The following is a 27,585-nucleotide window of genomic DNA, read 5'->3' as shown; positions in this document are numbered from 1 at the left end:
AACAAAATAAGCTGTAATTTGTTTTATTATTTATCTATTAACGCTAGTTTTTGCTAGTCACAACCCCATATTATTCTGCATACGGAGGCCAGCTGTAGTCTCAACCGGCGTTCGCAGTCATGAGATGACGCGGCGTCGTTCCGAAACTAGTCAAGCAATGTTTGCGAAGATAATCCATTTTTCACAAACTAAACGTCTTTAAATTTGTTATTGAGGAGTCAATGCCAGGCTAGGTTTACTGGGTATAAATTAATATTAACATTTTTGGGTATAATGTGTAAAAAACTTAAACTAGCTGTTGTCCGTGACTTTGTCTGGTTAATTTGAATTTGTGAAGTAGATAGGTAACATAAAGTTCAATGTAAAGTTACGTTAACTTTTCGCAAAGTTCTGTTCCAAATACCTATTTGATTTATTTCTGGTTCTTATCGAGATTTTTTTCTGTTGGAAACACAAACTTTGTTTATATTGTGTTTGCGGAACGTTCAGTGCCGTAATGAGACAGGAGTGAGACTTGTAGACAGCTTAAAGTGTTCGTGAAGAGAACGAGAAAACCTTTATCAAACGCGGTTCTAAAATAGATCGGAGTTAAAAGGGAAGTGAGGAGTTTTTGATACTTTAAAGTATTGTTTCATTAGACTATTTAAGAATTGATTTGAAAAGATTCCGGAAAAAATATCTTACAACCTATCTATTATTTAGAAGCCTAAAACTACGAAATAAATAAAATAAAAAATACTGAAAATAATATCATAACACGTATTTATATAACTTACTACCAAAATAATAAAATTCCACTTACATATATTTTTTTAAAGCTGTCAATTAATTAATTAACGGTTAACTTCTCGTGTAACATGTTAACGCATTTTGACATTAATTGGAACTTTAATTATAACGAGATTTTAACAGGAGCCATTTTTAATCGTAATCTGATAACGAGTGATGTATCCGATTTTATTTTAATCGATACTTGGCGGTGTACGCTATGGTAGATACAATTTATTTTTGAGAATAAACTGTATTAATATACTCGAAAGTAAATGGTATTCTTAAATATTTACAGATAGGACTATCACTTGCAGATTTAGTTTGTAAAAGCTAGTTTTCTTCTTTTCTTGCTTGTTTTTAATCTTTTTTAAGATTTTTCAATATAATTGACTGCCATATCATGACGACCCACTTAACTAGATATTGCCCACAATATTTGGGATATTTACTGTGTGTCACCACCCAGGGTCCATGTCTAAAATCACTAGGCACTTGGTAACAGGAACCCAGCGTCAGACAAAACTTAAAAAACTATGTTCAAAGAACAGATATAGACATGATATAAGTACGTTTATGAAGTTTAAAACTTAATTCACAGTTCACAGTTACTATCTGTAATCGCTGAATTGTTTGACCGCTAAGTAGTTTCGAGCAAAGTTTCGCGCGCAAGCTTACGTTAGACAACAATAGGTATATCGGTTAACTCCGGAATATATTTTTAATCCAATAATGTAACTGGGGAATGGAACTTCTTAGTTTGTTTACAGAGATAGTTGTAAATATTTGTCGTTTTAACATTGTAATGTAATTACTATCCTAATGATAAATAAGTAACAGTGGCCTCTAACATCTTTTGATGATTTAAACCGTTTTAGTTTTTTATATCCGCTTAGAATTATTTTCACTGCAGTTTCAATAAACGGATCAAGACTTGTTCATCAAAAGAAGAAAAATCTCTCTTAAACTGAAAACTCAGTGAAAAAAAAATAAGATCAGATAGCTGTTTTGTTTTCTTCAGTGCGTAAATTCAATAGTCTAAGACAGTCAACACATCAACATATGTATATTGAATACTCTAACGTACTGGCATGCGATACAGTAAGCTAATACCAACATTCAGGCACTAAAGCTTAAGGGAGACCATATTCCCAAACGACCGAACATTTTAGCTATTTATTACAAAGCTCCCGAATAACAATATAGGTTTACGACTGGTATTAGGCGTGTTATGTTCCGGTAGGCACTAACGTTTTCAGCAATTTTGAAATTTAAATAAGATTATCAAATGTCTTAAACAATTTCTTCGTAAATAAACTTGTATTATTAAATATTAAAAAATAATTTCGTATGTATATTGTGAAAAGTTTCTCCAGTGAAAGAACAGGGCTTGTGAACATGACATATTTCTAGTGCTAACGCCAGCCAACCTCTCAATTGTTTCGGAATGACACGCCATGTACACGACACTTGTCCAAAAATATTTTCATAGATTTGAAGCATTCGATATTAAAATTCTAACTTCACCTCCCTCAGCACTAAGTGACTGTGTCCACAGCAAAAGTTACAGACATGTAAAGATGCCGTGAGTCGCTTTATTTAAGCACAGACATTATTTATAGAAAGGTTGAAAGGAATTTCACATTTTATACCGAAGTGCTCTGTTTAGTTCCTGCTATCGACGTTCAAATGATTGCCGTAGCACGTCTAACCCGATTTCTCTTCCTTTTCATATAACTCAAAGGGAACTACCACACAGAATTGCTCTACATTTCATTAATAATGAATGCATTATGTTATTGTGAAGTATACAATGGTGTCTCTATGTTAATTCTGTAGGACATAGACCGTATATGTGCTAGAATGTCTCAGTAATCGCAAATTTATGTATTTGGCTCTCCATTTTCTCTAAGACAAGTGTGTAAGCTCTTGGCATTCTGTGCTAAGGGTAGCAACAAATATTAGTTTGGTCAACTCATATTTGTGTTCCAAATTTGAGTCTGCATATTTTAAATGAACGACTTAAGTGACTCTACAATAGGTTCTCTGCCAGTTAGCAAATGGTAGATGACCACAAAATATTTACCTAGAAAATAAATCATAGACATTTATTTTCATTGACAGCCTTTCTTAGTTATCTCTATGATTTTCATTACTATTATTCTTATTCGTTCGTTCTTATTACTAGAATTTGCGTTGCTTTTGAGTTTTTCGAGCCAAAAGGGTGAAGACGGAACCTTACCATCACACGTCTACAAAGACGTTGTCGTCTGAAGTCTCTGTTTGTCTCTGTCAATGTCTCGATTTCGACTCGCACTTGACAAAATTGCTCATAATACTAACATATAAAAATTAAGTATGTCAATACCCTTCTATAGACACTATCAAGAAAGTAAATATGTACTTCAAAATGACTATACTGGCAATATAAGCGAGTAAACAAAAATATCGTGTAGGCGACTGCTAACCAAATATGGATGGCCTGAATTCTGTAAAGAATTTGTTGATTTTAGTCTGAGCAGATATTTTTTATTCGTTAGTCATCGAATGCTTAATTTATTAGATGCCGACTGCGGTATGTTGCATTCAGTTTTCACTTTATGTCTGTGCCTTTATGCCTAAGGAATTAAGTATATTGGAATTTTATTGGGAAGTTAATATCAAGACCGATCGTCCTCTGCCTTTTGTTCAGCAGAGGAGGTATTTCGGGTTAATAATGACGAAGACTATAAAAAGTTAAACGTCTTCCAAAAAATGGAAATATGTCCGAAATTTTAAAGTTTCAATATGCTTCGAGTATTTGCTAGACCTCTCCGAGTCTTTAAGCTCTACGTTTCCATTTGAACGTAATTTTCACAAAATAAGTTACAGCCAGCCTTGCTATACCAGATAAAGTAATAATACCTATATAATAAAACCGTTTTAAAATGCATGTGACATGATACGGGTGCATACGGGATGACGAGAGCCCAGAACGTGAACGTTTGTTATCTCACAAAAGAGAGCGGACAGGGAAAGTCAAATATTATTGCATGTGCTCCATGCGAAGAGTGAAATGGGGGTTTGAACTAAATTTTCGGATGGGAATAAAAATAGGCTCATAATTTCTTCGATTTTTTTCCAGTTCTGTGTCTAAAGAGCAAATACTGAAGCTTTATTAAAACTCCACTGTGAAGCCTTACTGTTGTAAATGCGTCTCGCACTTTACGTGTTATTTTTTTCACTCTATTCTACTTTGTCTTCCAATACAGCTGATATTATCCTAAATAATTATTTTTCACATTTCATAATTATACGTCACGAATATCTTTATTATGTTCTTAGAATTGTAGTTCGATTAATCTATACATTAAGCAGCTAACTTTTTTGTACTGATGCTTGTTAACGTCATGACAAAATGCATCTTCCATAAAATAAATCTTAACATGAATAACAAAACCTCAGAATACCTATCAAGTATCTAAATAAACATTACCATACAGTAATCACATATTCAAATACAAGTACTCACATTCATCCTGACCTAGTAACACGAAACTTAACAAATACAGAATACAAGACTTCCCGCCCATAAAGACCAAGTGTCACAATAAGTCATGAAGCTAGTACATCCATTCACTTAGGGCCAAATGATTCGATTTACCTTCCATTACCGAGATTGTTCAATTCCAAATAATTCTAGCAAATGTTGGGACCGTAATTTGCGAATAATTGCTTCTGGGAGTGATCGTTTTTGTTGTTATTTGGGTTAAGACGCTGAAAACTTAGTAACGGCTGTTTTGAGGATAATTGTTAAGGAATTTCGAGGATTTGTTTTCTTTTTGTTTAGCTTTGTAGAGGGACTTTGCAGTGGTTAAGAAAACTGAATTTGGTGATTGGCGAGAACGTGATTACTTACATCAAATTTAGTATTCCTATTGTATTGTCCTTTCAAGTTTTTTGAATAAACCAAACGAAAAAATGTGACTAGAAACGTTTCAATAACGTTTTCTAGAAAAAAATAAGTTCCGCGAAAAAAAAAATACATTGCTTTTATAAAGTCACGAGGATAACTCAAAACAGTTAATATTTTTTCCAGAAAACATGAAGTACATGAAACAAACAAAACGCTATATTTTTTTCCTGAAATACCTGCCGGCATAATGTTTTGAAATTACGAGAATAGTACATTTGCAAAGTGTTTAAAGTAAAAGGGTCCAAGGTAGGCCTCAAATTGTTCCCCAAGGTCTAATTAAAGCACGTGATGTAGAAAATATGTTTCAGACAATAGTGTTGCTTAGATTAAATGAACCAAAAATGCTTTTAAACTTTTAAAGGAAAATTTTAATAAAGTGTGCTTTTATGAACAAAGGTTTTTAAGGCGTTAAAAATAAACGTGTCAGGCAGCTTTAAAGATGTATATGTATGTATGAAAACATCCATGTGAACTATAAAAATATGTCACAGAGATCGGTATTTCATTAACATCTCTTGTTGATTTGGGTTGAATGAAAAAAATGCCACAAAGAAATCTGGCTTTTTAACTAATTCCAGATAAAAGTGCGAAGTAGATATCAATACAATATTCCTATTTATAACACTTGAGTAACCTGTTCAACCCTCACCGGTAAGCGTTAACGTTTCCTTAATCCGTACTTAATCTGATCTCAACTGCGAGAGAATCTCAATATAAATAGGGATTCTATTTAATTAGCTGTTTAAACTTAGCAAAGTTAAGTGGCGGACGGAAATGTCTAAAAATAACTGGTCAAGTTCGAGTCGGACTCGTGAAACTGATTTACATACAAATAGGCTAAAAGAAAAACATTTTTTCTAATAAAAATTGGCACTCAACAAATTTAAGACCGTGACGAACGTACCTGAACTTCGATTTTTATTTTATATACACTATATTATAAGGTATATATTATTGTACATATAAAGGGTAAGCCTAAAATCGGATAAGATCAAAGAAACTTTCCAACACTTTCAATATTGAGTGCTAAGTTTTGCTCGCATCGTCGACTAAACATTTCAAACCACAATTGTTACAAACCTAACGCAATTTAGTGTTATTTTTCCTATAGCTTGCGGTTTACGTGACTAGTGTCCGATTTTTGTATTCAGTATTGTTGTAACAGTTTTCTATACTACTTTTACAGACATATTTAACGAAAAATATTTAAAATTCCAATGACCTTCGTAAACCACCAAAATTCTCCGGCCAACTTCAAACTCATCCATCCAAAACAATCAACATTAAAATGTAAACACAAAAATATACAATCAATTACTTGTAAGACACCAATAGTCGCCCTAAAAACTCGTACGCGAGTCACAAGTGTGTTCTTAAACTTTTCGCCGAGTAACCCGTCGACCTAGCTATGAGTATGTAGTGTGAGAAGCAATTTTCCGTTACTTTACACCGAGTTATGACTGTGACCGTCCGTGAAATGAGACATCAGAGACGAGATGTGAGTAGCTAGATTGGCTCACCCTAATGTAGGGTAAGGCGCTTAAGTGGCAACTGACTTGGAATTAAATCATGCTGGTGGATTTTTCTGTGTTGCGGTTGGTTATGAGGATATTACCAAAAAAACTGACACTTTTTTTGTATTTAGAGATGAAAAGCAGCAAAAATACAATCGACGCGTGCATAGATGAATTAATCATCAAAGTATCGCTACTATATTGCTCATCCTATTACTACTATTAACTTACGTCACAACGTAAACGTGCACTGTATTTTTATGAAAAAATAAATTTGCCATACGAGAAAATCTTTAACGGTGCTCTTATGAGCTGGCGGACAAATATAATGTAATTTTTGATTCACAAAGAAGGTGATACCATCAATGCATTCGCATAAATGTAAAAAGAAGCTTCAAACAAAAGGATAATAATAAATTATTTGACCCATATGAAAAGCGATTTGTTAGGTACTACATGGAGCAATCGTCAAAAGTTTGATAAGTGAAACGAATCGACGAAGCAATCAAACTCGTATCAACATCAATCCTTCCTTTGTTTAGCTAAAGAGAAATGGAAACACAATATCAGATTCAGCTCTGAAGCGAAATTAAAAAGAAAGGAATGGGCAACGTGAATCGAAAACCCAGAGTGATTAAAACAATAGAACCGAACAAAACTTACAAACAAGGAATAAAAGGCTAAACCTTCATGTTGATTTTTGAGCTTTTTTGACCGTAAAAGTCAAAGTGTGTACGGTATTTTTTTCATGATTCTATATACAAACGATTCACCGAATACGTCAAATAAAACTTTTATTTTCTGGTAAAGATATGGCAAAATTTAAACATGACTTTGAGCAAAAATTGATATTCTTATTTTTCTTTTTTAAACTACACTGGCAGTTAGGAATTAAAAACGTATTTTTGAGAAGATTTAACAAAAATATAGGCCGCTAAAAACACTTTCAAATCGTCACGACTTTTAACAGCACAAAATAAGTACATACACAAATAATTTGAATTGATCATCAGGGGACAGCCCGAAAAGAAGATAGAGTGTTATAATTAATACTACCAACATAACTGTCAAAATTAATTTAAGTCTGAAACCGTTTTCATGTTGTGCCATTCAGACTAGGCATTGTGTTTTAAATTTCAGCTTCAATAATAAATGTTTATACACTGCAACATACATTATTCATGTTTGCGGTTCCGAATGCCTATTTTCATCAAAACTTTCTAGTTTATTTCAAACTGCGACTTATACATTCGTCTGTTGACTTAAGATGACCTAATAATTATGCATCCATGAATTTGGTTTTAGGTCAAATATGTAGGATTTATTTGTAGTATTTTATTTCTGTTTGCCTGAGAAAACCCTCATGGATTTATTTCTCAATTCTCCTTTTCCAAAGACTAACTTGATGCTAGTGAATGATTCTTTAAAATGAACCAATGTGTCGAGTACTTTCTATCTCTAATATTAAACGAATCGGCATTGTGGCCTGGTACAAAGCGCTGTAACCGAAAATCACATTCAGAATTGACATTCAGGTGGACCATGACCTAGGAAAATACAAGAAATTTGACTAAAAAAACAAAAACGAACCAAACTATTATGAATTGTTATTTAATTATTGTTTCTTTTTTTCTAGATTTTCAACATATTCTGTTATCGAAGTAAACACTCATTACTGACACCGCGCCTTATTCTTTGAAGTTCAAATGTTTCTAAAAGACTGCCTACCTACCCTACCCTAGTATCCTAGCTACTTTTGTCGGCCATTTTGCCAAAATTTATTCAAAATGTAAACATGGCCAATTGGCCGCGTTATCGAGGCATAAATAATTGTTCCACAACTTGTAACGACTTCTTAATTGGAGAAACTAGTGCTTCTAAGATACGGGTACTAGAACTTCGTACTTAGTTTTGAGACAGTGTATCGATTGTGTATATGGAGATACGGATTTTGTTTAAGGCATTTTAATATACGTATGAATACACTGATGAGCGCCAGATCACTGATGATGAGTGCCGACTTGCAACCCGGCCGCGTCAGCTCATGATTAAGGACTCCGGTTTGGTCTGTTCACACCCGTAAATACGCGTGAAAACCGTTGCATAATTTAATTATGAATCAATCTCACGATACTTACTATAAAATACGGTGCTGTACTTGCGTAGCATAGATGGCCAATTAAAATACGTGTGCTTTGAAGGGTTTGAGGTTTAAGTGACGACTGACGCCGATGACTGCGATATTACATATACCTATATACATGCGATAGTACAGTGTGCTTATAATTTCGATGTCTATCAAACCTTTGGTCGAAAAGTAAAGATCTAAATATGACTATGAGCTACAAATACTTTAATTTAATTAAATTGGTAATTTCTTATCGTGAGAACAAAGGAACTATCCTATTTTGAATAAACTCTTTTCTATTTAAATCGGCATTTCGTTTTATTTTGGGAGTTGTACTTATTAATAGTGCGCATATACCCAAAATAAAAGCAGCCACAATTTTTTTCTCTCTATTTCTATTTCACAACAACCAATTCAAATGTTCTTCGATTTACAAAAAAAACTCTAAATCATTATATTTTGAGCTTTATGAGTCGTACTAATATGTGTGATTTTACAACAACCTTTAAATTTTCATGACGTCAGTAGTCCAATTAAAAGTATTTATGAGAACTATTGTTTGTGTGTTTGTATATTCACGGGGATATTAATATTAATTGAAGGTATGCTGCATTGATGTTTTAATTTATAAATAGTGGTGTTGTTGAGGTGTAACTGGTTATTTAAACCTCTTTTTTACCCATTATGTTGTAATTTTGTGGATTTGTTCGGTGTGGTTATGTTATCCGCCAGAGTATTTTGTTTCTTCGATCGATACGAAATCAAATTAGTTAATACTTTATTTTTTGCTCTAATTTGAGGTTATAGAATTATTAAATGTATTTAGTTAATATTCTTAGGCTGAAGCTTCTTTTGTTTAAACGCGATACTTCGGGAAGGTTCTTAATTAAAAATATATATGTTTTGGTTAGTCCATTTATCCAAGACGGCTAAAAGCCGGCATTCATCATCCCACTACAACTAACAGCAGAGGCTAAAAAAATAATTAAATTCAGACCTCAGCTAATAATAATTAATACTAAAGCCTGAAGTATCCCACTGCTGTTCAAAGGCCTCTCAAGTCTCCTCTACTTGCGTCTCTCAAAATACACTGATAATAGTAATGTTTCAAAAAAAAACCTAGATGTCGCTGTTAGCCCTTCGGTCTTTTGTTTATTATTGATGTAAAATACTACGAATCGTATTTTGTTGACTTAATTTCTATTTAATGAATACAATATTAAGACAAGCCTATTCGTCTTCGGGCACAGAATTAATTGTGTATAAACCTATTGTTTTGTGATATTTACTTTATGCTTTTAGGCTGAATAATATTAACGTTTATTTAATTAGTATCTTGCTTCAATGTTAATTTTTAACCTAAATGTCTTGAATGTTTAATATTGATTTGATCTGGTTACTTTGTTAGTAAGCAGATCATTAATTAATATTAAATTATGTATTTAATAGAAGTTGATGTAGTTGTATTTTCATTTTACGTTAAAAACCGTTCCGTGCAGTGTATTACAGTGAATTAGCAATTTTGAACTAAAACCTTTTTAGTATTAGATCAAAATTTTTGAAAGTTTAGAAGCACATGCATACAAAATTACCAAATATTTTGACAAAATCCCCTACAAACAACAACAAACAAGGCATCCAACTGACTCTCAAAATAGAGTTCTCGTATTAAGCTCTTGCATACGAAGGTTATCAAAGTAAGCTAAACACTCAAGCTAACCCCTTCCACTGCCTTTCAAAATTAGACCATGTCAAATGTGGAAGCAAGACAGCGATATACACCTCTCTATACCATGTCATACGTTGTCTCGCTTTCGCAAAGCCAACAGTCTTGAACTTAGACGCGGTGGTAGAGCCCAGGTCTGGCCCACATTCGCACAAAGGGATCTCGGATGACGATGACGACCAATTTACCTCTCACAAACAGTTCTGTACCAACGACGTTTAATCCACATATTTCGTTCTTTAGAATGTAACTTGTGTTCAGAGTTCGGTTGGTTATTTGAAAGAGGGCTTGGATTTTCAGAAATGTCTGTATCGGTTTATTTTTCTCACGCTTTTTTTCTCTGTGCCATTTTTTTTCGAAAATGCAATAATTCATGATAAGAAGTTCTACATTAAAGGGCTTCATTTTGATGATTTACCATTTTCAGGGATTTAAACCCAATACCTAATTACCCAACGAAATGTCGTACGTTCGTATGAGAAAATATATTGACTTAAATTATTTCGGGTTCGAAGTATTTAAAGACTGAATACACAATTCGTCGACAGTTACATATTTTTAATGTGGATTCGAGACAAAAACACTTAAAAAGGTCAGTGTAATCGTTGTAAGCAGCATCAAATTGTGGTCAAGATTAGATCTAATAATTTGTGAGAGCAAAAGCACCCCAAGAAGTGTCACTCGTCATGCTTAGCACATGCTTTTGATATTGTATGTGTAGGTTAACATCACTGTATTTGAAGTCCTTAGAAGTACTTACTTGAATGTACACACTCGCATACCTACTTCATAAAGATGCTGATCAAACATGTACACAAAAAGCATGTAATAAAAGAGGATTATTTCTGAAAGTGGGTGATAAACGTTGCCAATGATGATAATGGGTCGCTAAATGTTCGGCTCGCGACCTCGGCACGTAAAGACCTCATGAATAAAGGCTCTTCTTCCTTTCACACGGACACTAAGAAAGAACAGTAATTGCCGATAAATGTTGTTATTAAATTACCGAAAACCTCTCTATGTACAAGATATGAAGAGAAAATTGTACTAGCAAAACTGAGAGGTCGTATAAAATATGTTTCTGAAAAGATATCCCATGTCAAAAGAGCGCAAAAAAAATCGGAGTACATAAAACCCGAGCCGTGGAATTCCATTAACAAACAAGTTACATTACAATCTTTGTAACGCGACCCGCCAAGAATAAAACGTGAGCACCCTTAAAGGGACGCTGGAATACAATAAAACAAATTGTACAGACTGTCATTACAGAAGCGCAATCATACTTGGTACCACTTCACTCGCGTGCTTCAGATTTCAAATGAATGAACGAAATGTACTAGAACGAATGTAATTGCAGAATTTCTTTTGAATGTTTAATGAAGAGTGTAATGATATTGTAGATTGTATTGTGCGATTATGTGACTCTGATGATGATATTGTTCATATAATTAGTAGAACTTAGAACTACAGATCGAAGGACTTTCTTTTATGATTCATGCTATAGAGCTGCCTAAGTAGCTGACTCACATTTCTACAGTCGTTAAAATCAATGGAAAACATTGGACACAGGTCAGGTAACGAAATGACATCTCTTTACGTTATTGATAGATGGTCTCTCGTTTACCTAAGTCTCAGGTCCTTAAGGGGTGTGAAAACGCAGAGCGCGTGGTTCGTTAGAGCTAGAGTCGCGGGAGAGCGTAGTAGATACCTAGATACATAACGTTATCAAGTTTTGTGGTTAGTAGATATAACTGCTTTTATACTGGAGGTCGTCGGCTGGACTACTACCCAGAACAAATATTTATGTGATGAGACTATTTATGCTGTTTCTGGGTGTTTTTAATCTATAATATGTCTAACTCATAATTCAAGCTTTTCTTAATTTTGCAACAATATAGCGTTATGTTAAAAAAAAATCATTTTATATTTTTATAAATTCTTTAATACTTACAGCTTTAGACAGCCACGATATCGACCTGTAATTAAAAAAAAAAACGAATATTAGTAAATTATAATTGGATCAAAACTCTAGTAGGATACAGTGAATAAATTCTCATTATTCTTTAATACTCGTAACTTAATCAAAACATAGCTTGTGAAATTCACATTTTCAGTTCATCGTTATTCCAATTAAGCTTTACAAACAATACAATCTTAACATTTAAAAATATAAGTATACTACCTGACTCGGCAAACTTCGTAGCGTCTATGACAATATTACAGACAAAAATTTGAAAATAAGTATGTCTAAGTAGCTAGCCTATCTTTCAATAGTTTAGGGGTCGCTGACAAACAACGTAACACCCAATTTTTATAAATTCAGATTCATTGTTTGTTTAGCCCCTTAGTGACCTAATCTATATCTATAGGTACTTCTATACTAATATATAAAGCTGAAGAGTTTGTTTGTTTGAACGCGCTAATCTCAGAAACTACTGGTCCAAATTGAAAAATTCTTTTTGTGTTGAATAGACCATTCATCGAGGAAGGCTTTAGGCTATAAACCATCACGCTGCGACTAATAGGAGCTAAGATATAATGGAAAGTGTGAAAAAAACCGGGCAGGTATACCTAAATCATAACTTATATCTTCTACCCACGGGGACGAAGTCGCGGGCAACAGCTAGTGTATAATATATCAAAATTCATTACTGTAAAAAGTACAACATGCCTACATATGGTTCGTTACTGTAAAGCTACAGGCCGTAAACAACGTCTCATAACAAACCTTTTTAATAAGTTTTCACATAAAAAATATAGTGGATATTTTAGACGTTTTATATTGTAGACACAGCGGGACTTCGATTAATGGTCTCTCGTTTACCAAAGTCCTAGGTCCTAAATTGCTTGCTAATTTCAGACTACATTTGTCAAAGTACGTCTATTATTACAGAGTTCAGAATCTCTAATTAAAACAAATTGAACGCGACTGTATAAATTTGAGAATAGGTAATCTTTTGTATTTGTGAAATGTTATTTTATTATTCCACTAAATATCTATGGACTAAATTAGATTTCGCGGAATTTTGACTCATAATTATTTGAATTATATCCTAGACTATAGCATAATTCTACGTAGACAATAGCCAAAAACCCCTGATAAATACTCGTGAGTAAACCGTTCCATCATTTTATAATAGCCAAAGAAGACAATTTTGACTGAAAAAAAAAAACACTGAGAACCTCTTAATTTTAATTTTAAATTAAAAAAAAATACTATCTTTTAGATCGTATGCAATCTTGACCGCTAACATTTCGTGATAACATCCGTCTAACCAGCACTGGTACAAAAGAAAAAAAAACAACACACCATCTGCGTCCTTACGTCATCAACTCGAGAGCTATAAATCTAGCGAAACAAATTGTGATAAAAACTAAAACTAAATGATCCGCGTCACGAGCACGCTACATATATATAACTGTTATTAAATAGCTGTTTCACACGTCGTGAGATATGAAGGAGATAAATACTTCCTAGTGGAGATTGTGAAGCTGCGGCGAAGTAATTTGAAATATGGTGTTAGGTTTTAACTAAGAGTAAAGAGGCGAAACATGTTTACTTGAAGAAATAAAGTCTAATAATATGATGGTAGATGAATAAAGTGTAATTTTATTAACTGGTGTGTGAAACTGAACATAAATATTAAATAGAATTTTCTGTAAAAGGTCTTTATATTTATTAACATTACACACTCATTTATTCTAATTACGGTTGCAAATGATCTACCTATATTTTTTATAATTCGTCCAAAACCTTAACATAAAAATCTTATTTGGCAAAAGATATACAAGAACCACATTGCCTTCTTTAATGCAAACTAAGAACAAGGATCTCCTGATTTCCAAGGACCATAAAAATATATTTACAAAAAACATCTATTCCCTTTAATTTATACAATCCATACAACACTCTTAACTCCGACTCGAATAAACCAACCACAACTCAAATCAATAAGGTACTAATTAATTATCAGTTTTCCACCGCCAGCGGTCTGGTTAACTCGATTAAACATCTATAGATAGATTAAAATGTTGGAATGCCGTGTACGATAATGTATCGATATGTTATCGATTACAGAGTTATGTGGAGAAAATCCAGTCTGTGTTATCCTCAGAATGTTTTTCAGATATTAAAAATAGAAGAGTTAATTTATCGTAATTCTGTTTTAATCGTATATACGTATGTATATCTTTACTAACTGATGTCAAAGGGAAAATTATCTTTAAGAATGTCTTGCAATTTAGCAACTATTTGTTAATATGTCAGCTATCTGTCGATTGTCAAATGTCAATACATGTTTTATACCTTTAGAAATTCATAAAAGATAGTTACGACACTAAAAGTAAAAGTTCATGCATATGATTGCAATGCAAAGACTATATTATCATTCACAAAGACTTCTAAGTTATGAAATATGAGCTTAGGACACACTCTGCAATACATGTCGTAACTACATAAGTAATAAAAATTAAATAAAAATGTTGAATCCTCTGCATATATCTGTACAATGGCTTTCAATTGAAGTATGCAGTAACGAGGTGTAAGCACGTCGAAGCTTGTTTAATAGCGAACTCTTGTTGCAACCCTCATTGTTTCGCGGTGATGTAATATAAGATTATTGTGTTGATACCCACAAGTACATGCCGTTACATGGGCATTAAATTCTGACGTAATATCGTTCGCTTTAGATTAGGTGAACTTGTGATTACAGTTAATTTTATAGACTAATTAGCTGCTTGATTGGGCTGCGATTTTATGCGTTCTTATCGTTTTGTAATCTTTGGTTTATATGTAAGGTTTTGTGTAGAATATTTTAGTTTTTAAATAATGGTTACAGTTGATTGAAAAAGAAAAGATCTAATGAAACTGGTAACCAATGTTCCAAGGTACCGTGTATAATCGTAAAACTAGCTAAACTACGAATACAAGTAAAAATAAACAAAAGTTTTGTGTGACCACCGTAACAACATTCGTTTTAAATCAAAACTCCAGTTACATTCCAGATTATTTTCAACCGCAGTTAACAACGAACCTTCATAGATTTTCACCGGAACACCCGTAGGTACCCTGTAACGTAGTTAGTAAGCTGTGGCTTGCGGCACCCAGCTGCCCGCACATTGCCTGCTGATGCAGAAAAACCTCCGAGGCAACTACCGCAGACGTCCCAAAAAAGAGGAAGAGGCAAAAATTTACGAATATTACAGTTTTTGCTCAATCTTTATAACGTTGTTTTTTGGGAATTTTCTGTCATGTGGTTGTTTTGGTGAGAATACGGGACTTTATAAAACCATACTATTAAACTATTAATTTTGTTTCTATGTTGCATTATTTTTAAATGTGCAAATAAAATAGGTCTTAAAATTGAGGAATATTCAACATCTTAATTAATTCATTTCAGTAAAGTTTAACGTTCAACATTACTTTTTACATCAAACAATTAAAAAGTTTTCCAAACAAACAATTCTTCATCTTTATTTAACCTTAAAAACATCATCGAATTACATTTATTAAACTTTGAACGACATCCAATTATTTTCCTTCTTGATTCGAGATATTTTAGAAAAGAAAACCCTCAGTGATAAATCAATTTGTAGACACTGTAGACAGTGGTACAGAAATAAGTGTCAACACGTCTAAAATGTTGTAATAAATTCAGGAAAATGAAATCTTTTGCGACATTCTACTTAAGAGAATTTATTTCTTTTTCCTGCTTCTTCTTATTAAATCTATTGTATTGTGAAACTTGATAAAAAATTTGTAACAGACGTACAAATTGACCACATAATCTATTATGTATTGAACTCTCAATTCCATTAAAATTCAAATTACACACACACATAGAGACTCGTTATTCAAACTGTCCAAAAACAATTTCCCTACTACGGTATTAATTAAAAGATAACATAGGCAAATAGGTACAATAATTACTAAATAACACACTATTTGCGGTTTAAATAAATTCTGAACAGTATTTTCTATCTAAAAAGCTCGGACATCGTTAACCCTAAAAATGAGCGAATGATTTTCATCAGCTTCAATTTCGTTAATTTACGGCCCCATAAACAGGTGCACTGAAATTCAACCGCAATGTTTATAAACTCATATTAAATATAATTACCAACCACTGATGTTCGAAAAGCTGGTTTGACTACAAATTAGAAAATCTCATTTAAATCACTAACATAAAGTGAATCTATCAATTTATGTAATGAAAAGTCACTTTTATAAATAATAAAGAAAATAAATTAAGTTGAATACATTTTCTGGAGAAAAACTGATGCATAGCTTACGAATGCAACGGTTTATTCAATGGTATCGGGATCGCCTGACTAGTTTCGGACGCAACCGGAGTCGTTGATCATCTGCTGACGGTAGCTTCGGCAATCCCTACAAAATACGCTACGCATGTGGAAACCGTTTCATAATTTAAGTATGAAACATCTCCACAAAAGTTTCTATATACAAAACTAGCACTCGGGCATATTATTTGTGCTCTGATTGGTACCTTACATCTCCTGTTTCGTTCAATATTTATCATTTAGATCTGACTAGCAATTAAGTTGGCAAGATCGACAACCTCCTTAAAACCTAGTTCAAGAGTTCTAGAATGATCCATCAAACTCCAGAACACTTGGTAATCTCTAAGTTAGATGCCAACAATATGCCGTACCTAAAAATGAAATAGAAACATAATTGAAAGCTATCACAGTTTTATAGGCCTGATAGATCTCGCTCACTTGCGATGCGGAACGTTCAGGACTCGAGAGACTAGCAAATTGGATCACGGAAACCGCAAACCAATTTTGGTCAGTTCACTCACGTAATACTCTCATTGATTCATACGATAAACATAGTGATTTGCGGAAAGAATTGCTATATGCTTATGTTGCTTTAGCGGTAAGTCTTTTCTTGTAGCTTGAGATTGTGCTTGGTTTACGAAAAAAAGATTTTTGTTTTAGATTGTTTCAAATGTTTTGTGTCAATTGTCAGAAACGATTTAGGACGAGGACTGTTGATTGTGGTAATAACGTGATTAATATTTATGAAAAAAAATTGTTGAAACGACAGCAAAAATGAACCTTCGGTAGAAATTTCGACTGCCTTAACATCTAAATAGTTACCGCAAGATACAGCGTCGTGATAGATGTACAGCCAAATATACAAACAGCGAAGAGTTTGGAACACAAAAAATCATTATATTTTCTAAGATAATTTACGCTCATTACTAATTACAGTACAACAAAGAAGACACCATTAAGACATTTCTCATAAGAGCTATTTTACGCCGTAATTTTATCTCCAAGAACCATTGTTATTTCATTTTAATTAACTCAACCACAAATCAAAATAATAAAAACATTAAGATTTCGCATTACATTGTAATGCGGTCTAATTTAAATTTATTCAAATTTCAAACAAATGACACTCGGAACATAATAATTCACTTCATTCCGCCATCCACAACATGCTAAGGTAAATATTATTACAGGTGGGAGAAAGAGACGCCGTTATACGTAATGTAGAGCGCTGTCACTTTTCCACAACTATGACAATGTAACTTTTGGAGATCGTGGTAGGCATTTAGTTTGCCAATTGTAAACAATGTTCAAAATCTTTTAAGAACTTTAAAGTTTTGTAAATCTTGTTCATTTGTTGCATCCTCCAGGGCGTTGTTTGTTTAGTGCGGTTTGAATTATAAATGATATTGCAGCGTTCTGCGTTTGAAAGGACGCGGACGTTGAGACCTCTGGGACTTGAAGCCTTAAGTCCGCTGCGGTTCTTATAAAATACAACTTTGCTAAAATACGGTTAAAAGTTATAATGATGAATAATAAATAACATTATTTTAAATTAAATTTTACCGAGCTTTACGATACAGTATCGTCCTTGAAGTATATGACATGTATTAATTAAGACTACTAATAAGATTTACCTGTTCATGCCAAGAAACAAACTGTCAACTCAGTTTCGTGGAAATACGTATTAGATTAAACGATTAAAATTAAAGTACATAAATAAAACAAAACTATAAAGAACCTAACAAACCTAAACAACAGAATATGAAGAGATAAAGCAGAATTACTATCTCTAAGCGCAATAGACCCGAGTAGTATCCATTCCTGTTTATCTATTAACACAAATCCAAAATCACTAAAGATTCAGATATCCCCGCAATTCGCATCAAGGGAACAGATTACATTCACAAGCCATGACGTACACCCCTATTTACCCTAACGTTACTGAAATGTATCCCTCGAAAACCGTTTCCCGATACATTGTTACATGTTACACTTAGTTTGTAAAGCTATTTCGATTTTAGAAGTCTCGATAACACTGTTTTATGACCATTTCAACTGCGAGAAAATCTCAAACGATCTTTATTTTACGAGAAATGTTTGGATTTTACCTCGCATCGCGATCTAAAGTACCCGAGCGAGACTGATGCGGAATAACAATAAAATAAAGAACGTTTTGATACATAGTTTCAGGGTTCTAAGCACTTTTAGGTATGTACTTCCTATACGTGAAGTTTAAATGAATAAACTTTTAGAGATTCCAAAGATTATATATCCCAGAATTGTGACAGTCTTAAAAATAATGCCTCTTTTGAGACTAATTACGAGTAAGAATTAAACCTCTCATGCAAGCCTTTTGGAACCTTGTACTCCCGAAAAAAATAAAAATGAAAGAAGAAGCTTTTAAACTGGTAAAACTGTGGAAGAGAGATGCCCCGCTAGGCAGAGTATTGCCGTCCTACTCCCACAACTACAGCATCCTTTCTTTTGCCTCTCGAAGATTATTACCTAACTATTTCTTCGCAATCTAAATCAGATAAGAAAGGTTGAGTCACAAGAAGTCACCCAAGCAATTACATTGTTACAAATATGACGTAACAAATATCCCTGCAATTATTAAGAATAGAAATATTGAAATCGCGAGATAATAGACTAGTGATTACCAGTGATGTAACACAAAATGAATTGAATTTTCATGATTGAATAAAAGAATAGTCGATTATAATTGTTTTCATTGTTTAAATATTAGACAATAGTCGAATGCCTTTTGCATAATGAGATATTTGACGATCAAATAGATATGTCACAATGCTGTTAGGTCAGAGTAATGCAATTAATTCACTATTATATTACGTTTATGTTGAATGCAAAAACGGTATCCATTGAAAAAGATTGAATTTCGAAACTAATTTATCGAATGCGTTTATTATTGACCCCTTTTAATTGGTCATTATGTTGACTTCAAACGCTGATGTAATTTATTTTTTAATGTTGACTCTTATTCGTGAAATAAATTCTTAAAGATTTAAAATATAAAGCTTTGCGTGAAAGTTCTCGTTACTCTGTTACAGTGGTATTTTTTTCTTAGAATAAAGAAGTATCATCTTTTATTTCTTTTTGTAAATTATATTTACCTTTTCCTAAAAGTAAGGCTTCAAGGAGTACTATTATCACTTAAAATATTATTTCAATATAATCAAAATTTTGACTAGCACATGTAATATGCTGTACTCGGATCTATAAATATATTCCCCATTACAATTTGACGTAACGTTAGCAAAATCAACATTTATCAACGCATTTACGCTAGGTGTTAGTGTGTCATATATGTGTACAGAATTACAACAAACAAACAAACCAGCATGAATAACGGCGGTACAGAATGTTGCTTACAAGAAGAGCAAATATTTAGGGAGGAATGTAACTATTTAATTATGAATTGAATATATATAATAAAGGGAATATCACCTTAACATGAACGTTGCATAATCTTCTTTTTATCTCGTTTATCTCACACAAAAATTCATGAAAATCGGTCGAGCCGTTTCGGAGTCGTACAATTACGTACACCGTGACACGAGAATTTTATAAATAAGAAGTGAAGACGAGAGACGAGACAAGAGTGGGGTTAGCTTAAACCCCACTAATATCACAACAAAAACAAATGGTAATCGAAGCATAATTCCTTGAAGTTACGTTACCATGGCAACCGATATCCAACTTTTTAAAATGCTTTTATGTGTTCAAGCTTAATGTTTATAAACAGCCAGTCTGATGGATCATTTGCTATGAGAGTCACGCACTTTCTTTGTAAGACAAGTCTAGACGTTCGTTCTAAATAATGCTCGCATTCCTACACACGATCTGGATCTCAAAGAGGTAACATACTTGTCCTTAAATAGCTTTTTCTTTTACTTTCCAAGTTTACTTAAGTCTTTGAACGCTACAACATAACGCGACGCACAAAAAAAAATATTCCTCATATTTTTTTCATTTCATTTTCGTCTTTCTTATTTTAGTTTTAGATAAGTCAATCTAAGTTTATTTATTGTATATTTTACAGCTTTGGTCAACCAGTAGGTAAATACAACGTCAATATTAATCAGAGTAACAACCTCACACATTTCTCTCAAAGATTTTACCGTAGAGGGTTCTAGGAAGCAAACTCAAAGCCTCACGATCCACAAGCATTGGAACGAAGTCTTAAGAATTCCGGAAATAAGCAAAGATTTTATAAGTCGGCGTTAGCTGGAAAGTACTGGGAACCTAGTTCAACCTCTGAAAGTAATATTACTGCAATTGCGGAAGCGAGACAGCACACTACACAGTGTAGAGCGGCATCTCTTTCCCACACCTGCAATTATATTACTTCAAGCGGAGTTATTAGACCCTTTGAGCACCGCTTGGAAACTTAATTATGGCAAACAGGTATAATTTGTTCGCCCTTAAACTCGCATAATAAGTTAACAAGAAGACGAGAGTTTGTGTCTTCGTTTCATTTAGAGTTTAATGTAATTACTAATTAAGTGGTTTGTATTGAAGCTCATAAAAGTGGTTCTTCTTGAAAAAGTTTTTAAGATTTCTTTGAGGTTAGTCTTTTCAACGCTTGAGTGAAAATAAAGAAAAAAATTTTTTTTTTTAACTCGAATGCATTCTGATCCACGAATGCTTTTTGCAAGTCTAGGTGTATTTGAACCTGTGACTTGGATGTTTGTGAAAACCCCGAAAATTTCTGTACTTCGGAAGCAGTGAAAAAAAACCTTTAATTTTGTTATTAGTGCTGTGCCGTGCGTCGGTGTGTTATACGATTTTTTTTTCTCTTTGCTGAACTCTACCAACAATAAATGCATAACATAAAAGCTGTATCTAACCAATAATAGGAGTAAGAAAATATTTATAAATTGTAGAGACTACCACAAGGATTTCGTAACGATTTAAGTTACCGTTTCAATGACCGTTCCGGTATAACGAGTTTAGCAGCAAAAAGTAAGAACAAAAAACCAAAATTGCTAGAAAAGTTTAGTCAAACGGACTATTTTACAAATGCAGTTATCAAGACTTTGTTTTTTTGTAACCACAACCGCAGTTTTCGTTCTACATTTACAAAAAAAACATTATTTTATTAATACGGCTTTGCTTTTTTTAGCATACCTATGTTTTGTAGCTTTTCTTATAACATATAAAAAAAACACAATACATGGGTGCGATTGTAACTAAAGTATTTCACTTTAAGTAACAAAATTACCAACCCCCTATAAAAATGGTTTAACTTGAAAACGAAGATACTTATAGCTTTTTACAATAATAATAATAAATAATAACAGGACAAGTAACTTAATTATACCATAAAAATTAATAAACTTTACGAGCTCATTAAAAACCTCTAACATACAACCAATACAAGTACAACATTTAAAATAATGCCTCATCATTATTCCAAGATGAGAGACAAAACAATCGCCCATCTGAACTCAACTTTATACAGACGCTTAAACCTTTATTTCTAACTGCATCTAACGGTCACCGAAGACAATTATCCAAGCATGAACTCCACAATTAACTGAATACACAATACATCGTAATGTATCTCTTAATAGTAGGAAAGTACGGGAAAGAAAACAAATGAAAATCGCTGTGTTCGAGGCAAGATTTAAATTTTAGTATCGAAATAAGGATGTCCAGAAACAAAACATTTACATAAAACAGTTTGTTTCTTAATTATTTGTAAGATAGACTACAATTTTAGACGTTGAGATGAAACTTTGTAGAGCTAAAGGCCTTTGCTTTAATTAAAGGTGTGGAAGAGAGATATCGCTCTATGTCATGCAGTCTCTATCACACTTGCACAATTGACAATATTTTACTTTATGATGTGGCTTTACATTACTTCTAAAAGTCCCTTGACTTTTGAAATAGTTTATTTAATGTTAATTTCACTGCCCAATATCATACTTTCCATATACTTTTTTCTCGCTTAGACATCGCATAAAACATAACTTAAAAAGTCTACTAGCACTTCCATATATCTGCCTCTATCTCAGTAAACCAAGCAAATAATAATAAGAAATTGTAATAACTGACATTTGCAGTGTTTATGTCGTTTCGAATGTGGCTTACCGCAGTTATAACGGTCATCGCATATATTTGTCTTGCCATATACAATGTCTTACTGGGTTTGTACCATAAATAAGGTTTTGTATCATGTTACAGTGATGACACATTTGTATAGAGATGGGAAAATGTTTTTTTTTTATCTAACTTGTTACGAAAAAAAACCGGCCAAGTGCGAGTCGGACTCGCGCACCGAGGGTTCCGTACAAACCTGCAAGGTTATATATTTTGTAATGTAACCAAAATTTAAGGTTTTCGGAATTTTTCCTTTATGTGTGCTATAAAACGTTGCTTCATGCCAAATTTCAAGATTCTGAGTTCACGGGAAGCACCCTGTAGGTTTTGATTCCCTTGCAAGTGTCGAAAATTTGCAGCATAAACGGCTGTATCTTTTGATTGCGTTGGCTTAGAAGTTTGATTTTTCACAGCTTCAAAGGACAGCAGACCTGAGTAATTGATATAAATTTCAGCTTCATACCTCCACGCGTTCCCGAGAAAAAGGGTCTTGACAGACGGACGGACGGACGGACGGACAGACGGACGGACAGACGGACAACAAAGTGATCCTATAAGGGTTCCGTTTTTTCCTTTTGAGGCACGGAACCCTAAAAAGGAGCAGTTTGTGTTGTCCTCCAATGGGTACAAATTTTCCTTCGGTAATATTTTATTTGGTAATATTAGTTTTTGAAATTAGCTGTTTTTTAATTTATTAATTACATGGGGTATTTACTGAGGGAATAAAAAAAGGATGACTTTCTATAGCTATTTTTTTTATTGTTTCTTTTTTATGAAGACCTCATATTTGGAAAATAATCTGATTATTGATAGAAATTAAAAAAAAAAACAGCAATGAGGTTACCAACCAAACATAACGTATACACTCTACATTTCCATCATAACCACATCCAGCACTCCAATCACAGGTACATACAACCAGTCTGTACACAACCTTAGCCGACGAATGTGGCTTACCGCAGTCATAACGGTGCTTGTAGACAATTAGCTGAGCGTGAACGGCTGCCAATTAACTTGATAGCACCATAATACATATCGAGTGTTGTCACAAGAAACGTGTCTCGAGTACAAGCTTGCAATATACTTCTTGTAATATTGTATAGGTAGGTGTATATCATACTAGCTTCTCCATATATACGTCATCGCTCGCGTAGAGCTACTGCTAGTTATTGCCGCAAGGAGTATTCGATGCCAGCATGTTGGCTGCCGCTTTGACTTACAAATTAATTAAATTATTGTTTCTATAAAATTTCAAAGATTATAAAGAAAAAGTAGTCTTTAACACTGACCCCTGAAAACAATTAATTCTTATTAAGTTCTTCCAAATGATGAGAATTGAATTTATATAATTATTATATCTATCATTTTGAAAAAAAAAGTATCAAATTTTCAGTTTTAAAGAATTACTGAAGGGACATCATTCTATCACACGTATAAATACATACGTAGGTGCCTTCGGTCGAAATATTTCAGCCTTTAGCTGTCGTTTTAAGTAGGAATTTAATCAAAATACCTTTTACTGCCTTAGTCTCCACTCATGTAGACAGTACTGAAGTTGCATCCATAATTCAAAATCAAAATTTGTTACAATTGTCCAGCAGTTATCGAGCTATAATTAAAGTAAGAAACATCAATTATTTTTTATTCTTATACATTGAGAACAAAGCTTTTGCTCTGTAATAAAATTAAACGCACCCGGTCACCCGGCAAGTTCGTTCAAACTGCCACTTCATTGTTCTTTAATAAATTATGAATAGTTAAATAGGTAGCTAAGATGAAGAAGTTCATTATTTTTTGCTCGAATTAAAATACACTTAAAATGCAAATTATATTCAAATCAGCCGTATTCTACTCGCCACATGAAAACGCTTTAGAACGTTAGATAATGCAGTATTATTATAATAATTCATTTTATTTATAATGACAAAATAACGCATATAACCTTGAATGACTATACAGGAATGTGACATACAAACAAACAAAAAGTTTTGACTACTAAAATTAAACCAAATTAATGTTTTTTATCTTCTAAAACAGTCACTTAAGTAACGTTAAATTATTCAACTAGTGAATTTGGGTGTACGGTTAAAAAATACCTACCTACCTATGGTGAAGAATCGGAAAATGAAACTCCATAGATTTTCAATTGAGTTTCAAATAAAATAGAAAAGATAGTAGATTGTGACTGCACCGATAACCCAGTTTTTAAAGTCATCCCCCAAAAATCCATTGAGTGCGACGTGAATGCGTAGGACAAGCATTTGCATGATCTACGAATGTTTGTATTGAGTCTCGGTGTCCTTCTGCATTTGACATGAATGTTTGTGACACCACGATACAAAGATTAATTTCTTAAATACGGAAGTAGGTTTTACAAAAAAGGTAAAATATATATTCATAGATGCCTCAAAACCGTAGGACAACTCATAGAAGCACTCACACACGTCATTATAAATATGTGTATAAAACTCAGTTGAGGCGTGCCTCGCTAATTGCTTCATATGTTTTCATACAACACTCTTCATAGAAATAGAACATTTCCAGCTTCATATTAAAACGTGAATACGTGGAATGTGTGTCAACCCCGCAGTACTGCCGCTGCGGTACTAACGACAGCTCATCTTAAACTTAATTGACTTCCCAGCTTAGCAAGGCTCTTAGAAAAAGGAAATTCGACGACCCAATTGCAGTCGCTTGGCTTATGTGTGTTAGACGGATGTACTAAGGATATAGGTATTATGGTATGTATTTTTAATTGACAAACATTCAAGTTTTGTGAGGCTTTTGGGTTTTCTGCAAAGAATTTGATTCGAAACCACAAATGAGAAACATTAATTTTACAAATGAGAAAAATATCTTATTTTTTTCCGTACTTTCTTCATATGAACTTAAGATTCGTTCATAGTAAGTAGGAGAATTAAATATTAAAATAGATATCATTACTCCCTTTGAGTATGCCTGATTTGTTTAAATATCGACTCGCCGTTTTACACCTTGAAATCCAAGTCGGAAATCCAAGAAATACCAAATTAACATGGTTTAAAATTAACGTTTACGTCTTTACAAAATTTGTACGTAAAATAATCAAAGGTTTGTATCAAAGTATGGAGCGTAATTTTTAAAACATAATCAATGCGTATAAAACGAATACTCTAGTTCCAGACTATAGTACAAAACTTTTCTCTTCAGTAAGTTAGCCAAGTTTCTTAAGATTTATTGGAAAAGAAGGGAACTTCATTTAATATCTTAGTTCATAATCAAGATATTCTATCTGGGCGTTCCCATTTCCACTCGATCGTAATATGATCTAGGCAGACAATATGGACGATCACAAACGTTATCTTTCAGTAAGTCACGAATCTTATATCTTATTCCAGTTTTCTCTGTTTGTCTTGAATAATATTTTAACATATAAATGAACAGAGATAAAGATGATTTGAGTTGTGAGTTTTAGCAAGAGTTTATTAAACATAAAACCTCTTTTATTGTTTATTAAAAGAGGTTTAAACATTTATATTTTGCTTTTAATATCCTTCGCTATTTTGTTTATTGTTTGTTTTTTATTTTATTTTTGATCAATTTAAAAATGTATTATTAAAACACCTGTTTTCAATAACGAATGGTATTTGATCAACCGAACTATTCTGCTTAAAATAACAGGCATATGGTTTAATTTAGAATTCAAATACGATAGGTACATAACTTTTATAAGCTTTTATTAATATTTGGTTTGTGTACTTTCAATGGATTTCGTGAAAATACTTCGAACCAACGAGTTATTGGTTTTACACAGAGATTTTGGTTCAGCATCTGTTTATACAGTAGATATGAATTTACATTTGAGAACCGAAAATATTAAGGTAACAAATTTTGTTTTCATCACAAATCCGTCTAAAATCTAAAAAGCGGAATATGTTGCAAAAATATTTCATAAACCGCAGCTTATACGCAACTCTCATTTGCGGGCGCAGAAAATCGGTCCCAGCTCCAATATTCCCGGCTACGAAGGTTGGTTATATAAAGCTTTTACGAGGAGGAAATGAGAGGGGAAAAAACAAAAAATAGGGCAGGTGGCAAGAACGTCGTGAACTTGATAACTGAATCAACGCTGATGTGCAAATCATGGAGCATAGAAAGGAGGAAGAGCCTGTTATTGTATCAATTGGAACCACGTCGACAAACTTATTTGTTGTCTGGTTTTCGTAGCTTGTTGTCGTATGTCATAGTATAAGTCACGGAATCATAAAAACGAATTAAAAACTATTGTTTGTATTAATCCAGAATTACCATCGATTTATCAAATTTCGTCAAAATCTGTTCAGTGGTTTTGGCGTTAAAACATACATACTTAGATACTTTTGCGTTTATAATATTATTGAAGAAGGATTGTTTTCATTATTTAATCAGGTAGTTATAGAAAACGGATTCAAAAATGTTATTTTTACTATCTATTAATATTGACTCGTACAGATAATCTAAATGCCAGTTCCATCTACTTATCTACACTCCGCGGTATGAATGCATCGGTAGAAACGGTAATGACAGCGTACAACCAAATTGGAAATAGAAATGTGTTGCTTTTGTTTTCTTCAGCTGTCCAAGGAAAGCCGAGGTTGTGTTTTGTTTTATTTACAGACACGATAGATAGACACAATAAATGTCGGCATTTTCTTGAAGTTCTGTGTTTAAGACTAAATTTTTTTCATTATACATCGGAAAAGTTTAGACTAAACATAAGATGATACATTTTTATACATTACTGCGAAACTGAATACTAGTTTTAAGGTCGATTTCATTGTACTTAGTTTTTGTTATTACCTTTCGTAGACTGAGGCATATTTTTATTTGTACACTAAGAAAATAACAGCAATACGAAAATACACCAGAAAGTAAACATGAAGTTAACGAACAAGCACAACAGTTCGTTATCAGAATACGTATAAGTTTACACAACAATTACACAAAAGTAATTGCTGACTTTAATAAGGCTTTATTTATTCGTAAAAATACTGTATTTTTTTATTGAAGAGAAACTAAGAAGGTTTGTGTTAAACCAAAAAAACGTAGTAGA

General features: G+C 33.0%; 1 protein-coding gene across 1 annotated transcript in view; it reads right to left on the bottom strand.

The window, feature by feature from the left end:
- LOC113505299 (mucin-5AC) overlaps nt 1-27,585 on the bottom strand; it is a 69,063-nt gene that overhangs the window by 23,256 nt on the left and 18,222 nt on the right. Inside the window, exon 2 of the mRNA XM_026887923.1 lies at nt 12,043-12,067. The gene's annotated coding sequence lies outside the window, so the exon portion shown is untranslated. The remainder of the gene's footprint in view (nt 1-12,042; nt 12,068-27,585) is intronic.

Source organism: Trichoplusia ni, chromosome 25 (genome assembly GCF_003590095.1).
Source record: "Trichoplusia ni isolate ovarian cell line Hi5 chromosome 25, tn1, whole genome shotgun sequence".
In the NCBI taxonomy this organism is placed as follows: domain Eukaryota; kingdom Metazoa; phylum Arthropoda; class Insecta; order Lepidoptera; family Noctuidae; genus Trichoplusia; species Trichoplusia ni.
This window is presented reverse-complemented; position numbering and strand designations above follow the sequence as displayed.